The sequence below is a fragment of the Artibeus jamaicensis genome, unplaced genomic scaffold (assembly GCF_021234435.1).
Source record: "Artibeus jamaicensis isolate MK-2021 breed Jamaican fruit bat unplaced genomic scaffold, CSHL_Jam_final contig_354, whole genome shotgun sequence".
In the NCBI taxonomy this organism is placed as follows: domain Eukaryota; kingdom Metazoa; phylum Chordata; class Mammalia; order Chiroptera; family Phyllostomidae; genus Artibeus; species Artibeus jamaicensis.
Genome location: NW_026521803.1, coordinates 3,287,377 through 3,311,530, shown reverse-complemented (window position 1 = coordinate 3,311,530; position 24,154 = coordinate 3,287,377). Strand labels below are relative to the sequence as shown.

Genomic DNA, 24,154 nt, shown 5'->3' with positions numbered 1-24,154 from the left:
GCTTTATTGATATGTAATTGACATAACATTGTATAAGTTTAAGGTTCACAATGTGATTATATATATATATGGCAAAATGATAACACAGCATTACCTCACATAGTAATTTTTATTTTGTGCTGTGAACTTCTAAGATCTACTCTCTTAATAAGTTTCAAATATATCATAGTGTTAACTATAGTCACCATGCTGTAACTTATACTTCCAGAATTTATTCATCTTATAACTAGAAGTTTGTACCCTTTGCATACCTTCACTCATTCCTCCCCTGCTCCCTTCCTCTGGCATCCACCAATCTACTCTCTGTTTCTAGGATGTCTGTTTTATTCATTTTTTTAAAAATTCCACATATAAGTGAGATCATGCAGTATCTTTCCATGTCTGACTTATTTCACTAAGCATAATGCCTCAAGTAATATCCATGTTATTGAAAATGGTAGGATTTCCTGATCTTTTATTGTTGAATTATAGTTCACTGCACATATATGAGGTCTGTCCAAAAAAGTATCTAGCCACGACCTGAGAAAAACAGATACAAGATACAAGAAATATTGTACATGAAACAATGATGCCTCAGTTCCCTTCAAGGTAGGCACCTTGGGACCTCACAGTTCTTCTAATTGCCATCAGCTGCCCCATTTATTTTCCTGAATCTCAACGATGGTCTGAAATCTCTTCCCTTTCAAAGGTGATTTTAGTTTTGGAAAAAGCCAGAAGTTGCAGGGTACCAAATCCAGGCTTTAGAGGGGCTGAGTCACCTGGGTGATTTGGTGCTTTGCCAAAAACTCTGCACCTGACATGATGCACAAGTGGACATACTGTCATGATGAAGATGCCAGTCACTAGATGCCCATAGCTGCTGCCTTCTGAATCATCTGAGTACTTTCCTCAGAGGAGTGCTCAAACTTAACATGAAATTTGATTCAGATTCATTGCTCTACTCGCTCAGTCATTTTGAATGTGATGGCCACACAGTACACATGCTCACTCAACAGCATCTACCGCCCACACTGACTAGGACAGTTAGTCATCATTGCTCACACATACGCATTCTAGTCCACTCTCCTTCCTACCAGGTTACATCAATGTTTCACAAACTGTTCTTATTATGTTAACAATGGCTATACATTTTCAGGACAGACCTTATACAGGGTCCGGCAGAAGTAATGCCTGCTTGAGTGTGGTTGGTAGGGTAATAATATCAGTGTAATAATTTATAGTTTTAATTTGAACATTCCACCTAAAATGTCATATGGTGTGCTTGAGTGTAATATTATTATGTTACAGAATCACATGCTTATAATTTTGTAATAAAGATTTTGTAATAAAAAAGGGTTACTACTTGTGACAGACCCTGCTGTATACACGTATATTTATGTTTTTACACAAACACACACACACTTCTTCTTCAGTGGGCACTTAGGTTGTTTTCATGTCTTGTTTGTTGTAAATAATGCTCAATTTTTGAGGACTCTCCACATTGTTTTCCACAGTGGTTGCACCAATTTACATTCCCACCGACAGTGCACATGGGTTCCCTTTTCTCTACACCCTCACCAACACTTAACATGTATTGTTGTTTTTTAAGGATAGCTATTCTAACAGTTTGGAGGTGATATCTCATGTGGTTTTGATTTCATTTCCCTGATGATTAGTAACACTGAGCATTTTTTCATATACCTCTTGGGCATTTGAATATCTTCTTTGGAAACAATTGTATTCAAGTACTTAGATCCTTTGCCAATTTTTTCCATGATAAAGACTTGTGAATATCTCTTAGATTTCATGGGTGAGATGCTGGAACAAGAACATAGATTACCTGGAGTACCTTTCTGGTTGTGCGAAGAAGTGAGAAGAGCTGGCTAAGTGGGAAGGCCTATTTGAACTGGAAAGCATTATGCTGAGTGAAATAAACCAGGTGGTGAAAGACAAATACCATATGATCTCACTTTTAACAGGAACCTAAATAACAAAACAAACAAGCAAGCAAAATATAATCAAAGACACTGAAATACAGAACAGGCTGACAGGGACCAGAGGGGAAAGGGGAGGGAATTTCAGGGGAAAAGGGTATTACAGGAACGAATATAAAGAACACATGGACAAAAACTAAGGGGGGTGGAAATGGGAGGGAGGTGGGGAGCACTGGGGGGTGAGCTGGGATGGGAGTAAAAGACAGAAAACTGTATTTGAACCATTAAAATAAACAAATTTTAAAAATGCAAAAAAAAAAAAGAGAGAGAAAAGCCTGCTAAATTTTGAAAGCAACAAAGCAAATCTTCCCATTGTAGTAGGTCCCAAAGTCAGCTACTTAAGAATCTCGATCTTCTTCATTTGACAGAAGACTACTATCTTCTTTATTTAGTTTCTTAATCCTCACGGTTAAACATGCAAATGAATCTGCTTTGCATTATAAAAAAGGATAAGGTTTTTATCATTCATTTTGATCCTGTGATATATCACATTGATTGAACGCAGATATTGAGCCATTCCTGGAATTAATCTCAGTTGTTCATGGTGTATGATCCTTCTTATGTACTGTTGAATTCAGTTTGGCCATATTTGGTTCAGAAATTTTGCAACGACGTTCACTAAGGATAAAGACCAGTAATTTTCAGGTAGTGTCCTTGTCTGGCTTTCATAGTAGGGCAATGCTAGCCTCACAAAATGAGTTTATAGGTGTTCCCTCCTCTTCTATTTTTGAGGGAGTTTGAGAAAGGTTGGTATTAATGCTTTAAATTTTTGGCAGAATTCACAAGTGAAGACATCTGGTCCTGGACTCTTGTTTGCTGGGAGGTTTTTGATTCCTGATCCAATCTCCTTACTAGTAATTGGTCTGTCTGTTCAGATATTCTTTTTCTTTATGATTCTGTCTGGGTAGGTTGTATGTTGTTAAAAATTTATCCATTTCTTTTAGGTTGTTCAATTTGTTGGTGTATAAAATGTTCATTAGTCTCTTTTGATCTTTTGTATGTGTGCGGTATCAGTTGCAATGTGTTTTCTCTCATTTTTTATTTTATTTACATTTTCTCTTTTTTCCTTTTTTTTTCTCAGTCTTTTTTTAAGTCTACTTAAATGTTTGTCAATTTTATATTTTCAAAGAATCAAATCTTGGTTTTGTTAATATTTTCTATGATTTTTAGTCTATATTTTATTTATTTCTGCTCTGATATTCGTTATTTTCTTCCTTCTGCTAACTTTAGGCTTGGTTTGCTCTTTTTATTCTAGTTGAGTTGTAAAGTTAAGTTTTTTAACATCTCTCTCTTTACTTAATGAAGGCATTTATTGCCATAGTCTCTTCTCAGGGAACTGCTTTTGATGTATCCCATAAGTTTTGGCACGGTGTGTTTCCATTTTCATTTGTCTCAAAACATTTTTTTTATTTCTCCCTTGATCCCTTGATTGTTCAGGAGCATGTTGTTTAATCTTCATATATTTGTGAATTTTCCAGTTTTCCTTTTGCGATTAATTTCTACATTCATATCATCGTGCTTGGAATAGATGTTTGATATAATTTCAATCTTCTTAAGTTTATTACAACTTATTTGGTGGCCTACTATAGGATCTATCCTGGAGAGTGTTCCAGGTGCACTTGAGAAAAAAATGTGTATTTTATTTTCAGACAGAATATTCTGTACATGTCTATCTTGTCTATAGTGTTGTTGAAATCCAATGTTTATTGATTTCTTGTCTAGATGATCTATCCTTTGTTGGAAATTGAGTATTTAAGTTCCTTACTTTTACTGTATTGGACATGTCTGTTTCTCACTTCAGATCTGTTAGTATTTGCTTTAAATATTTAGGTACTCAGATGTTGGGTGCATAAATATTTATAATTATTATATCCTCTTAATGGATTGATCCATTTATGACAATATAATGACCCTCTCTGTCACTTTTGAACATTTTACCTTAAAATCTATTTTGTCTAATATAAGTTTTGCTACTCCTGCTTTCTTTTGCTTACCCTTTCTTAAATTTTCTCTTTCTACTCCTTTACTTCCAGCCTGTGTGTATCCTTCAAGCTAAAATGAGTCTCTTGTAGAATACATGTCATTGGGTCTTGGTTTTTTAATTATTAGATCTTGTCTTTTGTTTTTTTTAAACCCATTCAGCCATTCTATGCCATGTGACTGGAGAATTTAATCTATTTCCATTTAAAGGGGTTATTGGTAGGTAAGAACTTGCTATTGCCATTTAAAATTGTTTTGTTTTAAAATAGGAGGGATCACAATACCTGTTATCAAACTGTATTATAAGGACACTGTACTCAAAACAGCCTGGTACTAGCACAAGAACAAACACATAGACCAAAGGAACAGAATTGAAAACCCAGAAATAAACCCAAGTCTCTATGGTCAATTAATATTTGACAAAGGAGGCAGAAGCATAAAATGGAGTAAAAATAGCCTCTTCAACAAATGGTGTTGGGAGAACTAGATAGCTACATGCCAAAAAAAAATTGGTCACCTTACACCATACACAAAAATAAACTCACGGTGAATAAGAGACTTAAATGTAAGTCATGATATCATAAAAGTCCTAGAGGAAAACTTAGACAGGAAAATCTCAGATATTCCATGCAGCAATATTTTTACTGATATGTCCCCTAGAGTAAAGGACATAAAGGCTAAGCAAATGGGTCCTTATCAAGATAAAAAGCTTCTGCATGGCTAAAGGAAACAGCATTAAAATGAAAAGAGAACCAACTGTAAGAAAAACATACTTGCCAAGGATATCTCAGACAAGGGTTTCGTCTTCAAAATATATAAAGAACTCATACAACTCCAAAACAGGAAGACAAATGACCCAATTAAAAAATGGGTAAAGGACCTGAACAGACACTTCTCCAAGGAGGACATACAGAGGGCCAGAGACATATGAAAAGATGCTCAGCACCATTAGCCATCAGAGAGATGCAAATTACAACCTCACTGAGATACCACTTCACACTGGTCAGATATGGCCATCATAAATATATCAACAAACATGAAATGTTGGAGAGGATGTGGAGAAAAGGGAACCCTAATGTACTGTTGGTGGGAATGCAGACTGGTATGGCCACTGTAGAAAACAGTATGAATTTCCTCAGAAAACTAATAATGGAAATGTCTTTTGACCCAGCAATTCCACAGATAGGATTATATCTTAAGACCCTGAAACACGAATCCAAAAGAACCTATGCACCCCAATGTTCATATGTAGCACAATTTACAATAGCCAAGTGCTGGAAGCAACCTAAGTGCCCACCAATAAATGAATGGATTAAAAAACCATGGTACATTTACATGATGGAATACTATGCAGCAGAGAGAAAGAAAGAGCTCCTACCCTTTGCGACAGCATGGATGGAACTAGAGAGCATTATATTAAGTGAAATAAGCAAAGTGGTGAAAGACAAATACCATATGATCTCACCTTTAACTAAAATCTAATCAACAAAAAAAAATGCAAACAAAATATAACCAGAGACATTGAAATTAAGAACAAATGGATGGTAACCAGAGGGGAAATAGGAGGGGATAATAGGGGGAAAGTGGGGAAGGGATTTCAGGAGCAACTATAAAAGACACATGAACAAAACCAAGGGGGGTGGAATTAGAGGAGGCAGGTGGGGGTGGCTGGGGTCAGGGGGAGTGGTGGTGGGTAAATGCAGACAACTGTACTTGAACAACAATAAAATAATTTAAAAAATAAAATTTTTTGTTCTTTTTTTACATCTTAGGTTCATAGCTTTCTTTATTGCTGACTTCTTTTGTGAACTGATACCTTTTGTGGTGGGATGCTGTATACCATAATTTTTCATGTTTCTACCATAGACTTTTCCTTGTTTGTGGTTTTCATGAAAATGACCTGATGATAGCTATATCTTGATTTTGTATCTTTATTTTAAGTTTTAGTTTCTTATAAATAATAGTTTTGGTCTGTCTTTTTGTTGTTATAACTGAAACTTCCAGTGAAAATTGAAAGTGATAATGGCAATACTTGACACATTTCTGATTTTCCTGGAAATGCCTCTGCAGTACATAGTTACGTACAATGTTGGTTGTTAATTTAAAATTAATTCTCTGTATCATTATCTTGTGTTTCAAAATTGTCTTCTCTGTGTGATATGTGTTCTTGATGAACTCTCTTATTTGTTCTCTATATCACTGTAGTGCACTTTTTTTGTAGAAGTGATTCAGCAAAAGTATAAATTCAAGAAATATCAATTCAGTTTGTGTACCTTTAATATTCTAACTTGATATCTATATTTCCCTTTCTTTTCACGTTTCTTATCCATTTAGTAGAGTTACATTTTGGGGAATAAACAACTAAGGGTTTATCCTCCATACTCTTCTCCCCTTTCAGTCAGTCAATCAAATCATCTTAAGGAGTGGCTAATTTAATCTAATGCAAATATTAAAAATCAAAATCTTGGTTTTGTGCTTTACAATTCAGAGAAGAAGAAGTCTTAAATGCAAGGCAAGATATGGCCAGAGCAGAACTGTTTGAGGGAGGAACTCTGCTTTTCAGTGCAAGAAATCTACACTATTAACCATGGTTCTGTAGAAGTATGAACAGAGACATAGGCCATCTTTTTCCAACTGGATCAATATTTTTAAGGGTTGGACAGGGAAATTTAGATAGAAGAACTTAAGTTCAGATGATTTTAGACATAGATGAATCCACAAGAAAGGTCTAGGTGAATGACAGAACCCCCAAAGAAACCTATACGTCTGTAAAAAAGGCCAATTGTACGTCATTTTCCATGAATGATTTCTAATCTTGTAGAAGTCTCTCCCAGTCAATGTGTTATGGCAAGAGTATAGGAGGGAAGATAGTAAGGGTTACCAAGCAAGCACCTGATACCTCCCTGTGCTCACTACATTTTGTTTAAAAATTCTACATATGTCTTGTCTGTTGTAATATGTCCTTTTTCACGTATATGCTTTTTCCCTTGCTTAAGGCACTATTTTCATTATTTTGGAATTTTTTTTGCAGGTTTCCTTTATCTGTCCTTGCATGAAGAAAGACCTAGTTAACTGACCTGTGACATGCATTTCTTTTGGACCTTCACGGTCCTGCAAGATGCTGCCAGATTTGCCCTCTTAGATCTAAAGGTGGAATGGAGACCGATAGATTCAGAGTTTTCAACCATCCTTCTCACATCTAAGTGGTATTTTTAAACTCTGTCAACTAGGCTGAAGTAGAGAGAAGCTTTGTTACAGGCTGCCTGATTTCACACCCTTCCTTGACATTTACTAGCTGTGAATCCTGGGTAAATTATTTAAACTTCCTGTATTTCAGTTCAGTGATCTATAAAACTGAGCTAACAATGGTGCCTGACAAAGTTGTGAAAATTAAGTAAATTAAGTTATTAAAACTAAAGTGCTGAGAACAGTGCCTGCACAGAATAAGCACTGCGTCAGTTGGAGCTACTTTTAACACCATTATTCTTACCAGAGCTTCCTCTCTCTTCCGTCCTGTGCTTTGTTCCCACATTACCCTTCCTTCAGCACAGACACAAACTTTCAAACATTTCCCACTGTTTATCACACTAAGGACACACATCTTAGTCTGGCATTCAAAGGATTCTAGAACATAAATTAGGGCCTTATTCCCATCTGTCATCACTCTATTGCATTATGCTCAGGAGTTGGTGGAGATTTACTGTTTCTTGAACTTCTTCTGTTCAGCATTAATACAATCTGACTGCCTCCAATACTCTCCCTTTTTCCTCTTTATTCATCACACCTTTCTTAAATTCTGCCATCTCCATGGTGCCAAACTTCCCCATCAAATGTGATCTCTGGTCTTTCAAATCCTCATGGTACTATGTGAGATGCTATCATCATGCTGCACCAAGACCTACAGTGGTTTGCATAGTGGATGCAGCCACTACCCCACTCTTAGTCCCAATTGTGGGCTTCCTGCCGGGAGGGGTTTAAGCTTATTTGTCTCTGTATTTCCCAAGTTTTAGCGGTGGGCCTTTCAGGGAGCAGTAGCTCAATAGATGATTATTGTTCTGAATTGAACCAATATAGTTAAATACTAGGTAAGCAGTTTCGTGTACAACACAAATTTCTTGCTTATACTTTTACTGCTTCATGCAGTATAGCTTCTTTACCTTGTTGAAACCAAAATTTTAAACACTAAAAGAATTCAGGTAAATATACTTTCCCACAAGACATCAGAAACCATTGAATGTTAAACGGACATAAGGGGATACTTTGCCTCAAGGGAGGACATTGATATTTAGCATCATTCGGTCATTCAATAGGTAATTGAAGGTTGCAGATTTCATACCATAAATCAAATAAAAGCAAGAAACAATATAAGAAGCCTGTTATTCAAGCAGTGTTCATTAGAGAAAAAACTATGAAGGACATGTGTATTCAAGTTAGAAAATATTGGAAAGGGGCTACATGTTTTTACAGTATAAGTTAACTAACACATACTTATTGTAAGTCACTGAGTGGTATCAAAAATATATGAAAAGTCTGCTATATTCAAGAACATAATCCACTGGTAAGAGAGGAGGGATGGCACCTTCACTGACCTGGGATGCAGTAATTAGCCTTCAATGACAGCTGTAGCAGAGAGAATAGAAAGGAAAGGGGAAGAAAAAGATGATTTAAAGATAAAAAGTGGGACACAGGGATTAAATGGGGGCAAGGGAGAAGAAATATTTTAAGATATTGAAATATTTTAGCCCTAGCATGTTGAGAACATTTTCAATAAAAATATAAAAAATAGAGGATAAAATTATTGGGGATGGTGGAAAACAAAGAACAAAAAGAAAAAAGTAACACTATGATTTTAGGCAGACTGAGTTTGTGGTTAGAGTGTTCAAGTATAGACACCCGGAGGACAGCAAATATTTGCATGGTACTTCTTAAAGCACTTTCATAGTCATTATTTTGTTTGACATCTGTAGACATCCGGTGAAGTTCAGATAACTTAAGTTGTTTAATATTCCAAGTGAGTAGCCTGGGCCTGAATCCAAGTTTTCAGAGACCTGGTCCCCTCGAGAGCATTGGGTTTGGTAGGAGAGTGGTTTTGGATTTGCATCTTGTTTTTTTAAGTTTCCAACGCTGCAGTTTTATGTAGTTACTTCAGCTCTGCTAAGTTTCATTTCCCATCCACACTTATCTCCTAGGTGTGTTGTAAGAATTAAACAACATTAAACCCTTAGAGTAATTGGCACATAAGAAAAGTCTTAACACATGTCACTATTTTTGTTACTATAAAATGTAATTATTTTATTACTTCTACCCCAGAGCTGCCTCCCATGAAGCCTGGACGCAGAAACGGGGAGAGAGGAGAGAGGAGCACAGAGAGAGGGAGGGCGGGGGAAAGAGATGAAGTCAGGTGAGATCATCTGGGTGAGACAGGAGAGCTTACACACTGGAGCAGGTGGGGCGAAGGCCGTGCAAAGAAGAAAAGCAACACTTTTGCTACTATAAATTTTTGTTTCATTCATGGCCCAAATGATGAAGTGATTTGCCCAAGGTTCACAGGAAGATGGGTAGTTTTAGACCTGTTGAATGCTTTGGTACATGCTTTTTAATATTTTTCTTTTTATGTGACAAAGATGATTGCCATCTATTCCAGAAGTAACATGTTAATTACTGAAAATTTGGAAACTACCGAAGAGTGTAAGGGAAATAAAATTATCTAGAAATCACAACTGAAATTTCAGTGTGTGTGCATTCAATCTTTTAAAATATATATTTTCTTCATTACTTTGACTTAAAATATAGTGTTAAATCTTAATTTTGTACTTAATGTTATAAAATAAACATTCCCTCATCTTATTAAAACTCTACAGGCACTACTTTTAGTGGCTAAATTAAATTTCACTCAGTAAAGTTACTGTGATTTAGATATATGTAATTTTCTTTTTTTTCTTTGAAGTATGTGCTCTTTTCCATTTTTCATAATTAGAAACAGTGGTGTGAAAAATGGTTTTGCTTATTATCCTTAAGAAAATAATTCAGACAGAACAGGAAAAAACCGTATGCTTTTACTAATACGTGGAATATAAAGCAAAAAGTAACAAACAAACTAACAAAACAAACACGAACAAACTCACAGACACAGACAACAGTACGGTGGTGACCAGCGGGAAAGGGGGTGGGGCAGGACAAAGTGGGTAAAGAGGAAGAACTATTTGGTGATGGAAGGAAACTAGACTTTGAGTGGTGAGCACACAATACAGTGCACAGACATGTAATTTTAATCTTGTACACTTGAACATTATATAATGTTATTAACCAATGTTATAACAGTTCTAAATAAAACATGTAGAAAAGGGTTTTTTTTGTATTTAGAATTAGTTTATTTGGAGAGATCGCAGAAGAGAAATCATGGGCTAAAGGTTCTGGCAGTATTGTGGAATATTAGTGCATCATTTTCTGATGTGCACCCTATCAGCAACAAGAACCCATTGTCCTTTGCTACTATGGCAGGTGAATTTTTAAAATATGTTTTCTTAACATTGAAGAGATTGAACTTTTTGCTACATAGTTTGAACAACTTCTTCATGAAAGAATGTTCAAATTTCTTCACTCATTTGTTTACCAGCATAGTAGTGTTTTCTTAATATGCTGTGCTTTTTATGCTATAAAGATGTTGAGACTTTTTCCCCTCATTCGTGTACCTAGGCTCATAAATCCACCCACTATTTGATGACAAATAAGCTCTATTTGTGTAACTAAGAGACAAGTCTATTATCGGCTGTCAGGAATTCTTGGTGAACTTGGCCATTCTTGAAGAAAACATCAAATGATTTCATTCATGGGAAAAAAGAAGCAGGCTTGCTTATTCTTAAGTAACAGCAAGAATGGAAAAGAAGCTTGGAATGACTGAAAAGGGTTGGAGTAACTTGAGTTGTTCATTTACCTTCTCAAGTGAGCAATTGCCCAACCGCAGGCAGCTGTGTTTTAGGGACCTGGGAAGAGGCGAGCAGCTGGCTTTCCCAGCTGCTTATTCATTTCCTCAGGGAGTACCTGCTGCCTGCCTCACACTTCCGTCCTGCCCTGCATTGGGTGTCTCTGAGCCTGGAGTTGCAGGGGGCTCCCAATCGGTGAGGGTGGCCTTGGCTCTTCCTCTCTCTGTTCGTTATTTGCTTGTCTCTCTTCCCCATCCTCCTCTGACAGAATAACTGATTTTTCATTCAGAAAGATATAGTCAAATATTTATAGTATTAAAAAAAACACAACACAGTAAAGTAAAAGCCTTCCTGTCAGTTATATTTCTTCTTTTTGGAACTGAATGTTTATACCCTTTGCTTAAATTTGCCAGAGATTTTTTTCTTATTTCTTACATATAGAGATTTCTCATATAGTTATGTTATTAGTTCTATGTCTTTGAAATATTTTGCATGTTTTTGTGTGGTCATTGACTTGTCTTTTATCTGAATTTATGTGCTTTATAAATAGTTGCGAATTTTTTTAAATGTTGATGTTAGTTAATGTATAGGCTTTTTTTCTTTACATTACTTTCGTATTTAGTATCTTTTCTTTTTCTATGAAAGTCTTTTCTACTCCAAAGTTATAAATGTATTCTTCTTTGTCTTGCAATTGCTCTTTTGGATTAGCTTTTCTACATTAAAAAAACTAGGTTATACACTGACATGCTGGAAAAATCAGTTATATAAAAAGACCTGTACTAAAAAGTCTTGCTGCCCACTCTGAATTTATTCTTCCTATGTATCCTCTTGCCATGATATTTAGCCATTTAATTTAGTTTATTCTTCCAGTGTTTTGGAATACAAAAAATATAAATAAATATATACACACATACAGGCAAATATGTGTTTGTAACTGCTTATATATCTTTAAATGAGCGTATATAAATGCATACATGTAAAGATATGCCTACATATATCCTCCTTCAATACACAGAAAGATGCCTTGACATTTTATTATACCATTAAGTGTGTAATTTCAAAAATAACCTGATGTAAGAATTTAACTTTTTCCCCTAAATAGATGTTTGGCTTACTTTCTCTGTCTCTTCCTCTTTCCAGCTGTTCTGAGGCACCACTATAGCATCTCTTGCCTCACCTTCCGGAAAGAATAGTGTAAATTTTCTTTTAGAAACTACTTTTGACCTAGCAATGGCCTTATGATTTGTGTAAATTGATCCCATGCTCAGGATTGAGATGGGTTCATTCGTCGCTTTATCATAATGGCCATTTAGGTTCCGGTGTGTAATCTAAGCCATTAGAATGAAATTTAAACCTTTGCTTGGAATGCTGAGACAGAGATGGTCACTGTTATGCTCCATATTAGAGGAAGCCCACTCACACCTATGAGGGGACCCAGCTTTCAAATAAACTGCACTGTGTAAAACAGAGCAAACCAAAGGAAGATACAGGACCATTGCAGATGTTTTCAAAAGCATCTGGATGAAGCACTACCTGAAGCCAGTTTTTCATTCCCCCTCAGATTTTTTAGTTACAGGTACCAACAAATATTCTTTAATTTTTAATGTAATATAAATTAGACATTCTGTTATTTGCAGCAGAAATAATCACAACTGACATAACTATTTTTTATCTTATAATAACTATCTACATGTACCTGAATGTGTTTTGGTCCTTATTTCTGTCCAGTATGTCCATCCTTGTGCCAACATTAAACTGTCTTAATTTCTTTATGCTTTGTGTTAGGAAACTCTATTACTCAGCCCCATGTCTCTTACTGGGGATTTTCAACTCCTCTCTCTCCACACTAACTCACCCCTTTCCTCAGGAGAAGTGGTTTTACTTGAGGAAATGAAGCTCTTGCCTTCGTCTGTGGGACGGACCTGCAGAGCCTGTGAGCCTGTGTGTCCCATCTCTCTTACGCTCCTGGGGTGAGGTTCCTGGCAGTGTCTTCCCAGCGTTTCCCCAGCTGCTGTCCCTGTGGCCTGGTGGGGAAGTTCAATTGGCGGGAAGGAGAAAACCCACACTGCATTCTGCACTCTAGCTTTATTGCCAGTGAAGGAAATTGTATTTTAATTCTTAACCAGGACATAAATTTATTCACCATCTTTTCACAATCAGGAACAGTGCCTGGGAGGGGTAGTGTTTAAAACCTGAACAGTACGTGTTGAAAACTGGTAGAGAAAGTGTCTCTTGTTCTTTTTTTACTTCTTCGTTCTCAAAAATTTTTGTATCTTCTTGCACATTTCCTCTTTCAGATAAATTTTCAGGGCAATTAGGCAGAACCAGTAAAAACTCTCCTGGGCCTTTGATTGGGATTGGATTAAATATATAAAATAACTTTAGAAGAACTGGTTTCCTAAAAAAGCTTTCCTATTCAGGAGTTTGGCATATTTTTCTGTTTATTCAGGGATGTACTTCCTACATGCCTGATAGATTTTTCAATAAGTTTTATATGTTTCTATGTATTCCAATTTTATGATATTGATTATGATGGTAAAGGGAATTTAAGAATTTTTGCTCATTGTTTAGTTGGGGTAATAAAAAATTTATATTTGCTTATTGATTTCTATTCTTGCTATAATTAAATATTTTATTAGTTTTAATCATCAGCTGTTTATTTTTGATTTCTACAAAAGCAATAATATTAACTTAAACAATAAAAGTTTGCTCCTCTCATAACACTACACTTCTAGGATTAACTGAATTAACTAGAACTCTTTAGTGTTGAATAGTTTAGACAGCAGATATCTACATGTGGTTCCTAACTTTTATTCATCTGCAGTTAAAGCCTACCATGGATTATGATGCTTATAGTTGGATGAAGTTTTCTGTATTCCCCATTTGCTATGTCTTTCAAAATAAGCAGTGGGTTTTAGATTTTATGGTATTTTTTTCAGCATACGATCATACACTTTTTCTTCCTTTTTTGTTAACATAGAGAAGAACATTAATGGACATTCTAATTTAAACTGCATTTACCTAGTTAATATAAACTGCTCTTTATTTTTAAATTATTTATTTATTTATTTTTAGAGAAGGGATAGAGAAAGAGAGGGAGAGAAATGATTGCCAGAGAAACATGAACTGGTTGCCTCTTGTGCGCTCCCAACTGGGGACACGGCCCACAACCCAGGCATGTGCCCTGACTGGTAACCGAATCTGCGCCCTTTTGGTCCGCAGGCTGGCATTCAATCCACTGGGCCACACCAGCCAGGCTAAACCACTCTTTACCAGCACATCTGATTCTGTAGATGTACTGCTGTATTTACATTACTAATAGTTTAGTTAGAAGTTTTGTTTTCATATTTATAATTGAGATTGGACTATATTTTTCCTTTTGCTTGTGTCTTCTCTTATCTAGTGTGGTATCAGTCTTGCTAGTCTTTTCTAATTAGCCAAGATCATTCCAGTCTTTTGGAATACATTTCTGACTACCTTAATTTCTTCTATATTGTTATTCTCTGGAAATTTTTTATTCCTTTAGACAATTTTGATTATGTATATATTTTAGAAAATTAATAATTCTGTTTCAAATTTTCAAATCTTTACAAAGTGATCTCTTATGCTTTCTTGATTCCCCCTTTTCTGTGGTTATTTCTTTGTTCTTATTTCTTTTATCATTTATTTTTAGGATTTCCCTTTACCCCCTCGATCCGCAGAAGAGCCAAGGATCTGTTAATTTTAGTGGTTGTGTAAAGAAACCAGGCTCGATTTATTGATATAGTCTGTTTTTCTGTTTTGATCATTGGAATCTCATATGCTTCTCATTTTTGAAAAATCTTCAAATACACTGATTTTCTGACAACATTCTTTTCTGATACATTATAGTTTTAGGTTTCAGATTATATATGTTACACCTATGTTCTCTGTCTCTCTCATTTCAGAATATATAATAAGAGGTCAGTCTTGGTGACTCAAGCAATGCTTTTTTGTTCTGTAGTTCAAATCAAATGTCAAAAGATGCGAGACTTTCTAGCTATTACAAGGATCTACAACTGCTCTCATTCTATTAGGTTTGTCTAATCTTTTACAAACACCCCCTGGGGACAGGCTCTGTGCTGGGTGCTGGGGACACACAGGAGAGTAAAAATGTCCTTGCATAGAAGGAGCCTCTGGTGGCTTGAGGGAGGACATACAGGACATGTAATTCACTGAGACCGTGTTTTAGCCATAGAAGGTACTCAATTTTCTAAAAGCAAGACAGGATGTCAGTGGACGGGTGCTCAAGAAACACCTTTATTTCTGAATGACTGCAGGTGAATGAGGCAAAGAACAGGCACCGAAGGGCACTCAGGCACAGGGCCTTACTTCATTACCATGTTCAGTGCACCTTTCCTCCAGCTTTGACACGACACAGTGAGGGAGGCAGTGCACACTCAGCGTTAGCTGCGAGGTGCCCAGTGTCACATGTGCTTGTGAATTTTACATGCCATCTCTTGGGGAAAAGGAGAACCTGTAATACTTAAAAGTATATAATATGGAATAAAAGTCTTTAATTTCTGAGGTAGAAAGACCGTTTTAAATTAAACCGTAAATTAAATCTTAAGTTTTAAATTACTTCCGATACTTTAGTCTTGTTGCCTAAAGCCATATTATACTCATTTATCATTGTTTGTGAATGAAATGAATTTAATTCAACTTAGCAAATTTGATTTAGCTTTGACCTTTAGGGCTCACACAAAGAAACATGTAGATGACAGAAATTCATTACTATTTAAGACAATTTAAGAACAATGTATTTCTAAAAATATTCACTGCCTCTTTTACCCCACATGAAATATCTAGAACAAGAAGGATTTAAAAGCAGTAATTAGGGAGAAAAAAGTTGCTTAACTTAAAAGAGAAACTCAAGACACAATCCTGAGAAAGAAGCAGAAGTTGCTTACTTTTTCCAGTTTAGAGATAACACATGTCAGGGAGAAGAGACAGATTCCTCATCTCAACTCAGAAGACAGCATACTCTGTGCCCAGCACTTCCAACACTGCACTAATTGACGTGGCTACAGGTCACACAAAATCCTGGGCCCTTCCCGACTATTCTGCACTCACAAAATGTCCTTCTCTGAATTCACTTCTTTTTTTTTAAAATTTTATTTAGTTATTTTTCAAGTACAGTTTTTTGTGTATTTCTCCCTTCCCAGCCTCCCACCCCATGCTCCCCACCTCCCTCCCATTTCCTCCCCCCCCCCAGTCCTCATCCCTGTGTCCTTCATATTTGTTCCTCAAAATCCCTCCCCATTTTCCCCCTTAACTTCCCTTCCCTCTCCCCTCTGGTCGCTGCCCACTTGTTCTCTATTTCAGTGTCTTTGTTTTTATTCTGTTTGCTTGTTTGTTTTGAATTCACTTCTTTTACAGACATTATGTGAGGATCTCATTGGCTGAAGCAAGGCTGTCCCATCAGCTGGCATGTCCCCAAGCCCTGCATGTAGTAATATCACCTTTCCGCATTCTGAGGACCTAGGGAGGGAGTCCTTCCTGAGTGTAAGAGTGGGTAGGAGAAATTTAATTTGTCTTTGAAAATTTTAATACCGACGGCTGCATTTCCTTTAGCTCTTCTACTCACACAGACCAGAAAATGTGCTCCCCCACTTGCTAAAATAAACCACATGAGGTGCCAGCAGTACTTTTCTGCGGCCAGCAGAGGGAACAGAGGGACGGAGCTTCAGAGATCTGATAACGCACTGCTTGTCTTCCCAGAAGAAAATCGAAATCCCAAACTGCGTTTTCCTTTGAAAAATAGTACAAAGAAAAGCAGCATTTCTGAAAAAGGATGTTATCCAGCTTTTGATAGCATAGCAATCTATGCGATTTTGTATTACTTAATGTTTTTGATTTAAAGACCCAGATACACCCAAACGTGGCCCGAGGTTAGGTGGAACGGATAAACAGCCGGGCCGGCCATCATTCAAATGTTAGTCAATTCCTAGATCAATTCAGTTTCTAACTCTCAGACAAAAGTCATGTATTATGTTCTAGCTGTGTACTTTAAATAAACATTCTATCGCATTCTGATAACTTAAAAATAGAATGCAACAGATTTTCTTTAATACTCTGGTCCCTGAAACCTGAAGAACATGAAAGAAAATCACATAGGCCTTATTATTTAAGCACCCCAGTGCCGGCATTTATTGTTAAATAGCCTCCCTGAAACACAGCACCCCTGGGTACAATCGCCTCTTTGCTGAAGCCAAACACACTGGGCTTAGGTCCTCCTTCAGCCTGAATCCCTTCTGAAAGGAAAGGGACAGCCCGGTGGTGAAGAATGCAATTCGCAAGTTAGCCTTTTTATAAGTTCTGACACTTCCATTAGGTTTAAGTGGAATCACACAGTGAATTTTTCCACAAGCTTAATTTACTTGGGAAAACTGCTCTGAAGATGTCTCCTTTCTCTCAGGAGTGCGGGAGCCCAGTGCGATTCACAGAGAGTACAGACATTCCTTTCTCCACCGCTTGCTCCCTTGCCCCTTTTCCCGATTCACTTGTTCCCCGTGACCCGAAATGCACGACGGGGCCTTCTACCTCACCAGTATCAATAAAGGGACTTGGGGTTTCTGTCTGGATGGATGAAATGTTTTCATGTTAGATTTTGGTGATGGGTGCATGACCCTGTAAATGAACATACTAGAAACTATTGAATTGTATATACATCTAAATGATGAACTGTATGCTATATGAATTATTTCTCAACAAAACTGTTAAATTTATTATCTTATGTCTTGAAATGAAAGATTTTGGTTCCCTTCACTTATCAGATTCCCTTGTCTTCCCTAAGATGATGCCTAGACACTGAAATAATTTTTCACTTTACCTTGACAAGCACACATATTCAGACCAGTCTCAAGAAATAATCAATAAAACCAATACAAACAAGGTTAATGACAGTGGCTAACTGTAACAATAATAATACAGAGAATGCTCCAGCAACTTCAATAATCTAAAATAAAATATCTGAAGATAAAAAATACAGCTGTTAAAAAACAGGATAGGAGTGTTTGATCTGCCTAGCTTTTCAACTAAATGAGAGTCAAAGCAACACCATTTAGCTGTTGGATTCCATTTCTTTTCCATTTTGTTATGACTCCGTGTGTGTGTGTGTGTGTGTGTGTGTGTGCATCTGATTTTTTTCTTCTATATTTTCCTTTTAGTGTTCTGGTCTGATTATGAGAGTCTTGTTTTTGTTTCTTTTTTTAAATTTTATTTAGTTATTTTTCAAGTACAGTTTTTTGTCTATTTCTCCCATCCCAGCCTCCCCCCCCCCTTGCTCCCCACCTCCCTCCCATTTCCACCCCCCTTAGTTCTCATCCCTGTGTCCTTCCTATTTGTTCCTTCAAATCCCTCCCCCTTTTTCCCCTTAACTTCCCTTCCCTCTCCCCTCTGGTCACTGTCCCCTTGTTTTTGTTTCTTTATGAGAAAAGAATTGTAAACATATATTACACAATCAAAGAAAGAATCTAATGTATTGTAATTGTCTTACTTTAAAATGTTATTTACTAACTAATGACATTTATTATGTGACTATGAAAAATGATTTAGGCATTGTTTTTTTTATGTGAAAATGAGCTCCTCATATGCATCAGGAAATATTATATAGCAAATCTAGGCAGTTTGTTAAAGAAAAGTACATATCTATGTATATAAGTATAAGACCAAGGAAGGAGATGGCCCTCTATTTGGTACTAGTCAGGCACATCTGGGGCTTCCTATTCCTTGTTAAGCAACACTGTAGCCTGGAACACTTACAGAGGAAAGAAAAAGAGCCCGGGGAAAACAGGAGAAAGCAACACCCACCTTCAAAAACTGGAAGGGCTGTGAAGTGAAAGGTGAACTAGACCTTTGGCATAGCTCTTACAGCACAAAATTGTATGTGCTGTACAAATAGCTTAACAGGCGTAAGTTATAGGGAGACTTATGTAAGAGCTGTTCAATGTTCAGAGCCGCACAAAGGGGAGTGAGTTGCTTCACTAGCCAGTAAACTGTCTGAGAAGCCTGGATCTTGACCTGGATTGTGTCATGGAAAGGGTTGTGCTAATTCCAGACTCAGACTGTGATTAACAGCTGAGAATCTTCCTGTACCACCTGCGATGGCACTGGGGTGTGCTTTGGGAAAAATGGCTGTGAGCAGGACTGAGTGAGCTATACTACCTGGGGCTCAGACCACTTTGCCAGATCACGTTTATGAGCTTTTAAAGGTCTCATGTGGTTAGACAGAACCAGATGAAATTATCTCTTTCTTATTTATGGAGTGATATTTTATCTTCACAGGTCCCACCCGCACTCAGATGGGAGAAGATTATAAGAGACAGGCTCAGTGGGGTCTTTCTCAGAATTCTGCCTGCCATAAGGTGACTGGAGTTAAAATAGTCCATGGTTATTATAATATTCAGAGGAGGCTAAAATGTCAATTGACTTTATACACCCTGCTTCACTACTTGACTACTTACATTGTTTATTCAGCTCCTGATGCAGGAGGAAGGTCCTTTCCAACTTAATGAAACAATGACCAGGTATAATCCAGTGGAGAATCTCCTGAGCCACTATTCCTGAAATGATTTCTCTCCTCCCTAAGTTCACTCCTGGAATCTTTTGCTCTAGGACCTCAGTCTATGTCAAGTTCAGGACTGATCCAGGCCCAACTCAGACAAATCTAATTACCATTAGTGGTAACTCAAACCATTCCAAAAATGAAATCTCCATCCCTTAATTTTTTTTCCTTTCCTACCTTGTTTTACTGGGAATCGTTCAAGTTTTAGAGTGCTAAATTATGCATATATATATATATGTGTGTGTATATAGGTATGTATATATGTGTGTGTATATATATATATATAGTAACACATTTAAAAGATTTCTGTGTCCAGAAAAAGTGCATGTATATATGCATATATACACATTTATATATGTATATGTGTGTGCATGTGTGTGTATTCCTGTCAAGCCATTTAATTTCCCAAGTGTGTATTCATGGAATGGAAATGGACTGTAGAATTAAGTTTAATAAACCATAATTAGGAAAACAAATCATCTGTAACAAACACTGTGTGCAGGCAGTTTCCAAATTATGATTATGTCAGGTCCCCAAAGCTCACTTTGATGTTATTGTTTAGAGCCAGTCCCAGAGATACTATATTTAGGGGGAAATGCTGGCTACATTTCCTGGTTCCCTATAGGTTTGTTTAGCCCACAGTGAAATAGCTATAGTAGCAACAGTACTAGAGATCAAGGTCCCGGGAATGTGAGGAAAGAAACGATGGAAATAAAATGATCCTCTTTTCCTTAAGTTGGGTCCTTTGAGGGAATATTTTGAAATAGTTTCTGTTTGATAACTTTTAAAGATTCTTCATGCATTTCTTTAATAATTTACTTTGATCCCTTCATTATTCCTTAGGAAGCGTCTCTCCCTGGAGTCCCAGGTCCTTCTGCTGCCCGTTTTGCCACAGCAGTCAACCCTACCATTCTCCCTGTTCCATACTGGCTTTCTCCAAAAAATATTTTCTGCTTACAAATCCTTTTTCCCCCCAAATACAAATAAAGCTCTGTTCACTTCATGAAGCCGATTTCATCCAAAAGTTATGATGTTAGCTGTGGGTTTTTCATAGATGTCCTTGATCAGGTTGAGGAGGCTTTTTATTCCAAATTTGTTGAGTGTTTTATCATAAAAGACTGTTGGATTTTGTCAAATATTTTTCTGTGTCTAGTGACACGATCTTGTGATTTTTTTAGCCTACTATATAATGTTTCATATTATTTAATTTTTGGAAATTAAACCAACCTTGCATTCCCAACCTTCCATTTTATTTGTTGCTGGGTTTGGTTTGCTACTGTTTTGCTGAGGGTTTTTGCATCTATATTCATAAGGAATATTGAACCAGTTTTCTTTCCTTGTGATGTCTTTGCCTGGTTTGATATCAGCATGATGCTGATCTAATAGGATGAATTAAAAAGTATACCCTCTTCTATCATTTGAAGAGTTTATAAGTATTTGATATCCATCTGGCCCAGGGCTTTTCTTTATGGGAAGTTTTAAAATTATTAATTCAACCTGTTACAGATCTATTTAGATTTTCCTTTTGTTTTGAGTCAGGTTCAGTAGTTTTTATTTTTCTAGGAATTTGCTCATTTTATCTACATTATCTAATTTGGGGGGATAGATCATATATAATATTTCCATATACTCCTTTTTATTTCTGTAAAATCAATATTGATGTTTAGTTTTTCATTCTTGATTTGGCAATTTGAGTTTTCTTTCTTTCCTTCTTTTTTTTTCTAGCTAAGGGATACCAATTTTATTGATCTTTTTAAAGAATCAACTTCTGGTTTTATTAATTTTTTTGTTTCATTTTATCTACTTCATTTATTTTTGCCATAAATTCCATTTGTTTTGGGCTTAGTTTATTCTTTCTTTTCAGTGGTTTAAGGCAGAAGGTGAGGTTATTGATTTGAGATCTTTTTTTTTTTTTTTTAATGTAGGCATTTGCAGCTACAAGTCTCTGTTTCAGCACTGCTGCCACCAGTGGACAAGACCATGCCTTTAACCTGCCCCTTCTCAGCTGGCCAAAGTGCCTGATTCTATGCAGAGCCTGGATGCTCGGCTGATTGTGGGATCCTGGCTGCATGACTACCCAGCCCAGAGGTGGCAGAAAACCTGGGGACATTATGAGTGAGAGGGCAGGGTCCCCCACCCCCAGTGGGAATGCTGGTTCCATGGCTGCTCTTGAGCTTTCACTCAGAGTTGGCAGAGCTACCTCAGCATGGCCTGGGGCCCGAAAGGCAGGGAAGCTGGGCAGCCTCAGGACTTGGAGTCAGGGGAACCTTCCCTACTGGCCAAGATGGTGACAGGGAAAGGTTCCTACACTGAAGCACTAAAAGCTAGAAATATGAATGGACAGGGCCAAAGTGGCACAGAAAGCTAGAAAGATGAATAAATTCCCAGAGCAAGCCCAAAGCTGAAAGATGAATGGATAGGCACCCTTCTCCCACCAAGAAGTAAAAATCGGATAAGGGGAAAGGTCCCTTCCCTATCCTTCCAGTAACTGACTGGGGGTAGGACCAGGGGAAGGCAAGCACAAGTGCCAGATAAGTCAGAATGGTGGCAGGGAGTGGTGCTAGACCAAAGAGGCCTGTCAGTCCAGTCTGGGGTAAGAACAGAATGGTGGAGAGGTGGAGGCCACCTAAAGCATGCAAAAGTTTAGGAAGTTAACTGGCCATTCTGAGAAAGCAGCTTGCCTGTCTCATAGCCAATCTAACATAAACTGATGGGAACAAAGAAACATCCTTTGGCTTATCACTTGCTGCTCAGGACCTGCACTCAGCTGATGCACTGGCCTGTCCTCTGCATAAGCCACAAGGCTTTAGTAGCCACAGGGCTCATGACGTCCAGGAGGGAGTCTCTATCTCTTGCTCCTGCTGACCTGAGGCATTCACTGGTATATTCATGTGCTGCCTTAACTGGGAACATGTGACCTTCTGGCAGTTGCATGGCCATGGCTGCACCAGCTCCACACAGAGCCTTCAGGAGGGAGCCTGAAGACAGACAGCAGCTGGGAACCAACTAAGCTATCTAGATGATCACTTAGCAGCTGCCTGCAGGCTCCAAAGGACAACACTCTAAAATGGAGCAGGAGCTCTTGGCACTGCCTTTTGTTCTACTCTTACTGGGCTTTTTTTGGGTTTTGCAGAGGAGATGAGCTATGAGGTGGGGAGTTCCCCATTCTCCAAGATTGTGCAGCATCTGAAAAAACCTATTTCTTTTCATATCAGCACCTGCCTTATGAATTTAGCTATTGTGGCAATAGGCAGCCAAATGTTTTTTGTTGTTGTTGTTCAGTAACATTGTTTTAGCTTCATCCTGTAAGTTTTGGTAAATTTTAATTTTTATTCCTTTCTAATTTATCTTGGATTTTTCTTTGACCCATTGTTTATTTTTAAAATAAATGATTCTTATTCAGAAACTTGATGTAAATATACAAAATTTACACGAATGCCAAATAAATCTGCAATGAAAAATAAACTCCAAAAAAATCAAAGTACGCCAAATATGCAGCTGTCAATCTGGTAGCCATAAGGATAGTAAGAGTTCTATCATGTATTCAAGATTTAGCCTTAGATATAAGGAACTATAATGCTTTAAAGAATTCTGCCTTGTCACTTGTCTAAGCCACTGGCAATCAGAACTGTATACAAATGTAACCATGTGAACAAGAATGCCAGAAAAACAGTTTTCTACTGTGCTCCCAGCCACACAGAAATGCAGAAGTGCCAAGTCTCCCCAATGTGGTTTACAAAGTTATAAACTGAATCTCAAAGCAAATGCCTAAGAAACACTTTTGAACTTTGTAATTGGTTTATGCAGAAAAATGTGCTTCTGGCTTTTATTTTTAAAGTGCTTAATAATTAGAAGTTACTTTTAAATTAAATGTGGGTATATTAAAAAATCTATTACCAGTCACACTGGATTGATCCAGGCAAGGTAATAAATTAGAGACTATACTGATTTGAGTCAGGTTTTATAAAAGAATTGACATATGTAGAGTTCTTTTAATCTTTAAGTAAAAGCCATTGTTAGGACTTTAGCAAAAATTTTGAATCTCCAAATTGGATATCTTTTTTTACTTAACTGTGCAGTTTTTGCTCAAGCAGTCTGTGTGCCAATGACAGATTTTATATGTTTATTGGTTTATAAATGATTACAACCTGCCATTAATAAAATGCAAATGTACAATGACTTAGTACTTTCAATAACATCAAGATCTATACTGCAGAATTCCATCAGGCACATTGAACCAATGCACAGACTCAGCCCAGCAAGACTGTGATGCCCCAGTGGAAATTACTGCTATAAGCCTTACGTGCTTCTTTGACCTAAAAAGTACAGTACAACTCAGTTAGGAGTACATCTCTGGGAAACAATTCATATATTCTCTTGGCCATAAAAAATGTTTAACAATTTGTTGTGCAGGTTTCCTGTTATTATTTTGGTGATATCATAAAATGGTTTTAATCTGAAAAGGATACTGTGATTTAGAAGACTGTAAATTTTCTAAACCAATATTAAACACTAAATAGTCTTTACTGGCTCTAAATGGAATATACTGCAAATCTTCATAATATGTGAGATCATCATGGAAAAGTTACCCTAAAGTCCCAACTTCAGTAATTTAATGCTGACTTGCCTGCTTAAAGATTTCATTTTTCAAGAAAAATAGATGAAAAGGAGTGGCCAGTGTATGTATTTATCAA

At 37.0% G+C, this 24,154-nt stretch overlaps 1 protein-coding gene across 3 annotated transcripts in view; it reads right to left on the bottom strand.

Moving 5' to 3' along the window:
• The window catches only part of DLGAP1 (DLG associated protein 1), an 856,099-nt gene that overhangs the window by 481,702 nt on the left and 350,243 nt on the right, over positions 1-24,154 (bottom strand). The gene's annotated exons all lie outside the window — the stretch shown is intronic.